Here is a 10,714-nt window from a genome sequence, read left to right as displayed (position 1 = left end):
TAACCCGCTTTCTGGTGTCCGTGTACACATAGTCACTGTCAGAGTATTTTAGCACAGTGTCCCATCCACATTGGGGAATAAATGCAATTCTGTTAATGGAACAAACATTTTTGAAGATCAAAGGGTTTCAAAAAAACAAAACAAAAAACTGAACCATTTCTGAATGAGAACCAGTTCTCGGTTCCCAACCCCAGCCATCTTTCCATATACAGAACAAGCACAGCTTAAAACATACGGTACTGTAAACGTCTGCTTTCATTTAGTAATTGAAACTCAGAGACATCCATGTGAAATGCTGACTCTGCTTAGAAGTGGCACTTTGAACTTTCTGAATTTGAAGCATATAGCATGAGTAACTCAACATTATATGTTACATTGAGGGGACATCCAAACAGACTTTCTGGTCTCCTTCTCTTGGTTGCTACATCCTTGACAGATTGCAAATCTAAAAGAGGCACAAAACAACGAAACGGCGGCTTGACTTTGGAGAAGACTGATTGAGCAAATGGGTGAATAGGATGTGATCCTCTTTCGATGGGGGTTTGAGATACCACTGCTGTACGGGACAGGTTGTGTCCAGGGGGTGCGGTTAGGGTGGGGGAAAAGTGGACAGGTCTCGGGCCTTTGTAAGTGTGTGTTGCCATGGTGGACAAGCCCCAGGCCAGGGGGACTGCCCTCTGTCCCCCTCCCAGGTCCCTCTCTCCCTTGTCAACCTTGAGTTATTGATGGGACAGGTTGGCAATGAAGATCCCCCTCCCTTTACAGGGGCCAAGAATACCACACAGCTGGACAGGGACTGTTCGGGATAAAGGGAGTGCGAATGGTGTTTGCTGCATCTGTGAGTGTGTGTTGAGATTGTGATTCAGTATAATATACAATACACTGCTTGTGTGTGATTATGTGTAAATTCGTGGGATTGTACTGAATAATGTGTGTACCTATGTGTGTTAAAGGATTACATTTGGTGTATTTTAGGTTGTTTGTGTCTTAGTATCATAGTCACTGTTTTACTGGAAGCCTGTAGGTGTGCAGAGGAGATTTCAGCCCATGCATGGATAAATATAGGCAAGGGACTTTGATAAGTGCACTTTGCATTTATAGGGGAGGGAATGGGAACTCAAAATCTTTTTCTGTCTGTGTCAGAAATGTAAAGAATGATTTAGTTTCAGAGTTTTAATCTCAAGACAATAAAAAGACACTTACTGCACCTCTCTTATAATAATTTAATGTTTTCCTTCCAATAGAACTTATTCAGGGTCCTGCTATATTTGACAGGAATAAAAATTAGGCTGTGAGGGATTTAAACTTAAAGTCTCTTCAGTGGGTTGTACAGTTGTGTGTTGATCGTTCAACTGATGAAACATTGAAACATCCTTCCAAATAAATTGGAGTAGATAAATCAAACTCTGAGTTGTGAAAATTAGATGTGCTATAGAACCTTTATCCATCAAAAATAAAATATGGTGCTACTCTAGATACATATATAAATATAAAGGTATACAATGTCTCTCAGGTTTCAATGATTTTATCAAATATGCCAGTTTGTTCATCTAAAATTATTTTCAGGTTACTGATGCTTTTCATAAAGAGCAAAAGGCACACATCCCATAAAATCTTGTTGCAGACATTTCTTTGTCCTGCAGGTGAAGATCCATACGACTTTGTCCCAGTTACAAGTTTCAAGTTTTAAATACAGAAACAAATTCACAGAGTTCTTCTGTCTAAATAGGTTCCCCAGTTCCCAGAGAGTAAACAAAAAACAGTTGCACAAATATTTGGGCTGTGGAGAATTTAAGGAATCACATGTGCTGGTCCAAAAATAATGGACTCACTGTACAGGGGTCTTGGGGTGTTCTAGTTTGAGAGCTGTAACATTTATAGTTCAAAGGCGAAGTAACATGAGATTATTGCACTGAGCAAAAATGACAGCTGTTATCACATTTAGACCTCACTCTGTCAGTCCTCCCACAAATTATTACAAATTAGCAGATAATAAAATGGTGGAGGCCTCTAACCAGATATCTACTGGTGCTGAATTGTACATTCACTATTTTAATTATTTAGTTAGATACTCTGACGCTTTTCTGCTCAATAGAGATTAATCATCTAAGTAAACAGCCTTTGGGTGATTCTAACAAAACCTGTCAAAAAATGTCCTGGTCCTGTTTTCATATTTTACATACATTCATTAAAATAGCTCTTTGGCTGAACTTGATTCAATCATGGACAGTGGTTCCACATGTTTGAAATGAGTTTTCCCAACTTAAAATTTCCATGTAATCTCAACACAAACAAGAAAGACCCTAGCTGAATTGGGTAAACCCAACAAAGTTAGACAAGTCAGTGTAACTCAAATAAATGTCTTTTATTTCTTTATGTTCTAACTAATGAAAGTGAATGTTAGCATGATAAATATATGCTGGTTGGAAGTACTACAGAGTGTAATTTAGTAACAATGCTATCGTTAGAACAGCAATTGCAATCAATTACATGTGTGACATTTACCTATCCTCAGCATTAGCTCAAGCTCCACTCTTCATCATAATGGTACCCCCAAAACTCATTAAAAAAAAATAAAAACATAACAGAAACTCTTCTAAATATCAACATAACAAAACTTTAAACACAAACAAGTATCCCCCTTTATATTCATCTTGCACAAAAACATAAAATAACACTTAATTTTATCATTTACTGTAGTCTCCCTATCGAGTCCCATGCAAAGTATGCTGCGAAATTTAAAATCCCTGCCCAATTTCATCAATGCTACATTAACACCACAAAAAGTATTCATGTAGTCCCAACTCAAATGGATTAAGTAAACTTCCATTTAAAACTTTAAATGGATAGAACTCAATGAAATCAAGTTGACAAAATATTCTAGAATTGTGTTGCTTTAGTTCATTTAAATTAAGTAAATTGAACAAGCTGCAAAAATCCTTTTTTGAGTGTATAGAAAATGAAACCTATTTTATTTTTTATTTTTTTAGGGCCATTAATATTTTTTACATTGTGATATTATTATCATCACAGTTACGCACAACCTACCCCCCAATTCCCATTACCGTAATGCAATCAAAGAAAGTTATTATGATATTATCATTACCACAACATGGAAATATATATATATATACTATATATAACTGTAAAGCATTACTACACCATAGTAGTATTCCTTTGGCACTACCTTTCATTTATATTTAATTGAAAAAAAAAAAAAATCATTGTACAGCAGCATCTTATTTACTGTAATACAATAAAATAAAGACTGTGTTACGGTAATGAGAATTTGGGGGTAAACTGTGCATAACTATCCTGAAAATAATGTCACAATGCAAAAAATCTTATTGGTCCTGAATTTGCCTTTATTTATTTATTTATTTATTTTTTTTGTTTGAGATGAAATCTGGCTAGGATGATGGAGAATATCTTGAGAAGATCAATACTTTGTTACTGATCACAGTAATTGTTTTCACCAAGAAGGGTATTAAAAATAGCAAAAGCCTGATACTCGTCTGCAACAGGGTTTCACTCTCTCTACACAACAGTAAAAGAGCCAGGTCAGACTATTCTAAGCTGGCAGGTAGATCCTTTGTCACTTCCCTTGTTGTCGTTGGTGAGACCACTCGCATGATCAGAACCTCACAGCCCACTGCGGGATTCCTGATGTGATCTGACAGGGCTGTCAGCGACCAGGTGGTGTCTCTTCCCTCTTTCCAAGATCTGTAGATGTCACTGTCGCAGACAGAGTTTCCCTCTCAATTCACGACCCCCATCCAGTTCTCTATCTGCTGTGTGGAAGCATTGTGGAGTGTCTTAATTTCCCTGTGCGCTCCTGTTCGTTGTTCACAGTGTGACAGTGAAAAATGGTTCGTCAGCTCGGTTCTTTTTGCCGGGCGACGTGAGGCCAAATGACTCAACATCTGGCGACGAAGCGCTCTCTCCAGGGTTTTTGGCACATGCTCCTGGCTGCCGTTTGTACTCTGCCTCTCATTTTATTTTCTCTGTTTCCTCTTCCCTTGCTTCTCTCATCCCCTCCAGAGGTGCTGGAGAGCAACAGCAGGTCCAGGGGGGCTCTTTTAGCAATGAGACTCCCAGTGACTTTAACTCGACAAACAAGAAATGATGTCATAGATCTATAAAGTTCTCTTGAAGCTGCTGTTTTGGAGCAACTTCCATTCTGCTTGTGCACACAGACCATTGACTGCATTATATAACACTCATAAATATGAAGCACTCAAGATTAAGATATGGTCTATGAAAAATGGAGATGTTTGACAAGAACAAAGTAAATGTCCACATCTCCATTAAAGAGCCCACACACCCTGTGGTTTGCAAAGCACCTTCCATAATTCATTAATTGATACCCAATCACAGAACATTTCAATGGCGCTGAACGCAAGCTCTTTGCTTGCCTGTGGAGAGACTTTGGCCGCATGCCTCATTCCACCGGGGTGCATTTATAGGTCATTCATCAGAATATGCCATACCAATAAAACAAACCCTCAAATCCCCACTGACCTGTTTGCTGCTTCCTAAGGTGGAAGGCATGTTTTTTGGACAACGTGATATCAGAATTGAGTAGTACCTGGTTCTTATTTTTGATCAGAATCTTGTAGAAAAATAGTTAGGCTATTATAAAAGCCAGTTATTGTAACATTCACTGTGCTGGTGACAACAAATCTTCATTTACAATCTTCATGTCACAGCAATGCTCCATGCTCCATTCCCACACTTTGTTATTGCAGCTGACTGTTATCTCAAATCAATCTGGTTCCATACTTTTGGTTCCAAATATAACGCATTGCAAAACGTAACATACTCCAAGACCATTGGCCTCAAGCATAAAACTTAGAAACCAAACTAAAAGTTTGCAAATACACAAAAGACAGAATCAAACAAAAAGCATTAGGGTCATTGTAACCATACATATGCCATGTCCAAAAAAACTAAAACATAAACAAAGTCCTTGCACACCAATTTCTGTGATTTCAATTCTGAATAGAAACAATGGATTCATATTAAGCCATTCACTCCTGGTGCGAACATTGGTGTGACAAAGCTGGGTTTCTTTTTTCCGGTGAGTGTGTCCTGACCAATAAAATATGAGCTTTAGATCACACATCAGAAGCTGCTGCAGTTACTAAAACCAGCGCAACTGGTGCCGCTGAAGCACAGAAAGCTGTTTTGACCACCAACATTAAATGCTGAAGGAACTCAAGGAAGAAATATTGAACCAGCAGTGAGGACATTTATTTATTTAGCATCAAATTCCTTAAAAACTGAAATATTTTCTCTCATATGGATTCTCTTAACATGCAAATGATATTGCTGCATCACTGCCATGCATCCCCTTAAAAAATTTCTCCTATATCTCTGATTTAATTTATATTGCGGCATCTTTGCCTTTGTATTGGTTTTTAAATGAACAACTTTACAGACCTTAAGTGTTATTCTTCGGCAAATTTTAATAATAAAAATGCTAATACTAAGTGCACTCAGTATATACAGTATGTCTTTGTATCAAAGTGCCATTGTATACCAAAAACATGGTGGTGTCTCAACAAAATTATGCAGTCGTCATTGCTGTGATATTTACATTCATTAACAGCGGTGCTATCATTAAGTTTTAAAGTATCTAATAATGGGTCAAACTGAAGATGGGTTTTGTTGGTTGGAATTTGTTTTAATGTGTGCATTACATATACTCTTGGAGCATTAAGCTGTGGTTACATTTAATTTGTAATATTACTGTATGTACATGGCAATAAGATACAATCAGTATTGTTGCTATTGACAAAATTTGTTAACAGTGTGTGCACTATGCACACAAATTAACACATGTATAAACAGTATACATGGCAGTGGCATATAATCAGTTTTGTTCCAATTGCTAACATGTTTTAAACCTTACTATTATTTTTTACACTCAGTTATTTCTTATCACCCCTCAGACTGTGAGATTGGAAACCTCTGATGGGTTGTTAAAATGCTGTTGTGATTATTATTGATCTAATATGCAACATGTAAAGACAATTTAACAGCCAAAGAAACAAGCCAAGAAAACAAAGACAAATAAAATTCATGGTGAGGTAGAGACTTACAGAGGCAGAAGATTGAATTTTTTCTATTTATTTTGCCTGACTCTGCAGGTGCTACTAACAAAAGAAAGAATGCTGAATAGCAACAGTGGCTGTCAACGTGGCTACTTCAGAACACTGTACAGTAGCACAGAAATAAAAGTTGTTGCTTGGCAATACAAAACAGTGCTGGCAATACAAAAAAATACAAGATGAGCTGTCAATCATAGTATGTGCAAAACCTGGAGAGATGTCTAAACGCAATATATGTGCGTCATCATTTACTTTTTTTATTCCATGGAACACACATGGAGATGGCAGTGTGTGATAGTCTCAGTCACCATTAACTTTCATTGCATCTTTTTTTTTTCCATACAGCGGAATGAAATGGTTACTGAGACTGGCATTCTAACATCTCCTTATGTGTTCCACGGAGTAAAGTCAGTCAAACACATGTTAGGAACAATATGTGAGTAAATTATAACATAATTTTCATTTTTGGGTGAACTAGCCTTTATCTAGGAAGGGGCAAGGTCATTGATGCATAGTGATATTATGTAGTGAAATATGTCAGAAAAAAAAAAAAAATAGTTACACAAATAAAAACGGCATGAACAAATTCAGGCCATTGCCCATCGATTTCCTCTTTCCAGCCATTTCATATGGGCTTTATCCAATTTCTTGCACCTATTATCCAGTTGCACATATAGAAAAACATGCTCTGATCCTGGTACCCAGTGTCACTTAAGAATAAATTACAGGTTTTACAAGGCCACTCAAAGCTACTATTGAAATCCACACTCTTCAAAGTCCATTGTGTACAACGTGTATTCATGTGCGGCAACATTTGTTTTTATCTTTCATAATAAATTAATCTAGTTTGATTTCAATACAGAGAGTTTATTTCAGGCCTACTCTCTTCCTCCGAGAAGCCTTACAGGCCCCAGTCATACTTTATCAAGGATATAAATGTCAGATCATGTACTGTGATCTTGAATGATCCAAATATTGTTAGAAAATCCCTCTTGATTCAAGCACTGAATGGAGTGGTGGAGTGATTCATGTCTGTTTTGAGTGGAGAGGGCTATAATCGTAAAGTGAGGAGATTATTCTAAGAGGCAGTCGGCAGGAGGTAGAGACAAGTCTTAGCTTGTTCTCTGACTGTGAAACTGGTTGTAATAGCATATTATTTATGATCTCTGGCCAAGGGGCTCAGTTACACATTTTTTTATGAAGTTGCTTCTTGTAAGGCAGTTAAAAGCAGAATTATTAAATCAGTGTACATTCATAATTACCATATGGCTTTCCATTGATCTAGTTTCTCTAGTGTTGATTTATAGGTCTGAGCGTTTGTCTCTCCCTCTGTCATCCTGTTCATAATTTGAATGCCCTTTTCAGAGGCCCCATCTCTCTCCTTTACTCTTGGAAATGGAAATAAGCTTGGGGAAAATCACTCAATGCCATTAATTCAAGCCGAACGCTACTGTATGTGAAAGAGTGACAATGGCAATGTTTTATTGAGCAAAGCCAGATGAGCCTGAGACATTAAATGCAGCGTTGATTTGAAAACCCGGCTCGCAAATCCTCATTTTACGAGCCCTCTTCCAAGGTGCGGTGGGATTCTGGAGCAACGCGGTACTCCTGCATGTCGTATTTATCCCTGAACATCTTTATAATGCCTGCTCTTGTTGTGGAAGGAAGATCGGCCGAGAAGGAGGATAAATCTTGTTTGTGGTCTCTTTTCAACAGTGTGCTCTCTTAAATCGGAGGCTGACAGTTTTATAAGGGTTTTGAGGGGCGTGAGAGTGAGTTTTCTTAGCCTATGAACGTTTCACTTTTAACAAGCTTGCACTGTGTGAAGCTGATTGTTCCTTAGAGACCATGGCGCTCAAAGACTGGTAGCACAGTGGAAGCGTCTTACAGGAGGAATGCAGAGTAGTAAAAACCATATTAATAGAAATGTTCCAAGGACCCCCATTTATAGGACTATGCCACTATTTAAAAGTGTCGACACACAAACAGATGCATAACATACACATACAGTGGCTCTAAAAAGTATTTGGACACGTAATTCTTACGTAAAATTTATGAATGTCATTTCATTACATCAAAAAATTTCTAACCAAGAGGCATTGTTTTAAAGAAAGACATTTTTTTTTTTAAATAATGCAAAAGTCAGTGTAAAAGGTCTCTATTTTAATGGAAAGGAGGAAGCGGGAGATGGCAAGATCCAACTCAAAAAGGTAATTTATTGTTACAAACACAAACTCACTTTTCAGCACAATTTTAAACAACAGCACAGTCTCAGTACGTGCGTGGCAGCTCTCTCTCTCTCACTGGGTCTGGATCGCTCTTAAAGCCCATCTCCACTATCACTGCAATGACAAACAGCTGTTAGAGACCATCATTGCCAGGTGATGATCCTTACCATTCTCATCTCCTGATCTTGTTCTCCATTCACAAGCTCAACCACGCCCCCACCACCACATACCCCCATTGCCCGACTCAGGTCAGGGAGCCATCTGGCCTGCCCAGTACTCCCCCCCCCCCCCATTTCTGGAGAGAAAGTCTGCAACAGCCATCTACACCCCTGGTCTGTGGAACACCTTGAACTTAAAAGGCTGAAGAGCCAGATAAAAACGGGTAATCTGCGCGTTGGTATCCTTCATGCAATGAAGCCACTGGAGTGGGTCGTGGTCTGAACAGAGGGTGAAAGCCCATCCTAGGAGGTAGTACCGAAGGGTGAGTTCTGCCAACCTGATGGCCAGACACTCCTTCTGAATGGTGCTATACCTCGTCTCTCTCGCCAGAAGCTTCAGGCTGAAGTACAGCACCGGGCACTTCTCCCCCTCCACCACCTGAGACAACACGGCTCCCAACCCCCTGTCCAACGTGTCAGTCTGTATAACAAAAGGGAGAGAAACATCAGGAGCATGTAACACCACAAAGTGCAGCTTTTCACTGGGGCTCCCTTTTTAGTGAGATTGGTCAGCGGGATTGTGACGTCTAAATAATTAGGCACAGACCTCTTATAATAGCCAGCCAGCCCCAAGAACTGTCTCACCTCCTACCTGGTCTTGGGTCTTGGGCAGGCCGCAACCGCTGCAGTCTGATCAATTTGGGGGTGAACCTGCCCATGACCCAAGTGGAACCCCAGATACCGTACCTCCACCCGTCCAATTGCGCACTTCTTGGGGTTTGCCGTGAGTCTCGCCCATCGCAGCAACCTCAGAACCGCCCTCAGATGCTGCATATGCCGCTGCCGATCATTACTGTTTATAATGATGTAATCCAGGCAGCAATTTATGCAGAGTGTGGTCTGAGGACTCGGTCCATAAGGCGCTGAAACGTAGCCGGGGCCCCAAACAAACCAAACAGAAGGGTCACGAATTGGTGTGGTGTGGAGAAGGCCGTCATGGGACACTGGTGTTAAGGGGATCTGCCAATAACCCATCATTAAATCCAGTGTCGAATAAAAGCGAGCCGCACCCAACCGATCGAGCAGTTTGTCAATACGAGGCATTGGATACGTATCAAAGTTATACACCGCATTGACCTTTCTATAATCCACACAGAACTGGACCGAGCCATCGTTCATCGGAACCAGCACCACCGGGCTGGCTCAGTCACTGTGTGATTCTTCTATTACCCCCATATCAAGCATGGCCTTTAATTCTTCTCAAACCACTTCTTGTGGATGAGGTTTGGCTGCAACCCGAATCCACCAAGGCATGATATGTACCCCCCCTAATACTCACGGGTATGCGGTACGTCCCAGATCGTTGGGACGGGTCCCTCCCTGTTTCCGAGGAGGAGGAACAGAATGGAAAGCAGGGGGAGGAGGGGAGACAAGAGAGTGAGAGAGAGAGAAAGAGAGAGAGAGAGAGAGAGAGAGAGAGAGAGAGAGAGAAGGACCTCGGGGCTCGCCGGCTCCTGAATACACTGCCATGTGGTCCTCTGCCAGCTGGATGCCATTTGGAGTGACGCCGGACAGTGGCACTGGACCACAGGGGGCGGGGCAGTCACGGGGACCGGGGTTGCTGCAGCAGCACCCTCCTGGTGTAACAAGCTCCAGAACATCTGCGGTCCTCCACTTGTGCCTGGAGGAGCGCAATGATCTGCTGCTCCTGTTTGGTGCGCAGCTCGAGGAGGGCCTGATGTTGTGTCTGGTGGATGCTGACAACATCCTCCAGAGGTGAGGGATCCATGGCAGCGTTCTTCCTCCCTTAAATCCCAGGTTTCGGCACCAGGGTAAAAGGTCTCTACTTTAATGGAAAGGAGGAAGCGGGAGATGGCAAGATCCAACTCAAAAAGGTTTATTACCTTTACAAACACAAACACAAACTTGCTTTTCAGTGCAATTTTCAAAACAGCACAGTCTCAGTATGTGCGTGGCAGCTCTCTCTCTCTCACTGGCATCCGACTTGCTCTTAAAGCCCGTCTCTACTCTCATTACAATGACAAACAGCTGTTAGAGACAATCACTGCCTGGTGATGATCTTTACCATTCTCATCTCCTGATCTCGCTCTCCATTCACAAGTCGGTGCTCAACAACTCCCCCACCACTACAGTCAGTTTAAGTTTCAATTTAAAGACAATTTGGACACTTTCTGGTTGTCGCTAATGGAACGCA

This window comes from Myxocyprinus asiaticus, chromosome 14 (genome assembly GCF_019703515.2).
Source record: "Myxocyprinus asiaticus isolate MX2 ecotype Aquarium Trade chromosome 14, UBuf_Myxa_2, whole genome shotgun sequence".
In the NCBI taxonomy this organism is placed as follows: Eukaryota; Metazoa; Chordata; class Actinopteri; order Cypriniformes; family Catostomidae; genus Myxocyprinus; species Myxocyprinus asiaticus.
The sequence above is the reverse complement of the archived record's forward strand: the minus strand, read 5'-3'. Positions refer to the sequence as shown.